The 762-nt window shown below is 47.8% G+C and overlaps 1 protein-coding gene across 4 annotated transcripts in view; it reads right to left on the bottom strand.

Annotated features, from left to right (window-relative positions):
* Positions 1-762, bottom strand: part of RIMKLA (ribosomal modification protein rimK like family member A) — a 29,478-nt gene that overhangs the window by 8,423 nt on the left and 20,293 nt on the right. The window lies entirely within an intron of this gene.

Raw genomic sequence — 762 nt, 5'->3', positions numbered from 1 at the left:
CTGTAACATAAAAAAAAGGTAGGTTAAAGCATATTTTCCAGTGTCTCAGGGGGTACTATAAAACATACAGTTGTGTCCTAGGTTGCTGCTACATTAGTTTTTTATTAACCCAAACAGGAGGAGAAGCTAGCTACTTCCTCCCTCACTGAGGTCCCTATTGAACTACTTCCCAGCATTTTATTCTGTCAAATTGTTAACAAAAGACAATGTCTGAAGGTTTTGAAAAGGTGATCTAGGGAAATCCCTATCTTCCATGGGGAGCTTGCTGCATATGGGGAACTTGCTGCATATGGGGAGCTTGCTGCATATGGGGAGCTTGCTGCATATGGGGAGCTTGCTGCATATGGGGAACTTGCTGCATATGGGGAACTTGCTGCATATGGGGAACTTGCTGCATATGGGGAGCTTGCTGCATATGGGGAACTTGCTGCATATGGGGAACTTGCTGCATATGGGGAGCTTGCTGCATATGGGTAGCTTGCTGCATATGGGGAACTTGCTGCATATGGGGAGTTTGCTGCATATGGGGAGCTTGCTGCATATGGGTAGCTTGCTGCATATGGGGGAGCTTGCTGCATATGGGGAGCTTGCTGCATATGGGGAACTTGCTGCATATGGGGAACTTGCTGCATATGGGGAGCTTGCTGCATATGGGGAGCTTGCTGCATATGGGGAGCTTGCTGCATATGGGTAGCTTGCTGCATATGGGTAGCTTGCTGCATATGGGTAGCTTGCTGCATATGGGTAGCTTGCTGCATATGG

This window comes from Rhinoderma darwinii, chromosome 10 (genome assembly GCF_050947455.1).
Source record: "Rhinoderma darwinii isolate aRhiDar2 chromosome 10, aRhiDar2.hap1, whole genome shotgun sequence".
Classification (NCBI taxonomy): domain Eukaryota; kingdom Metazoa; phylum Chordata; class Amphibia; order Anura; family Rhinodermatidae; genus Rhinoderma; species Rhinoderma darwinii.
This window is presented reverse-complemented; position numbering and strand designations above follow the sequence as displayed.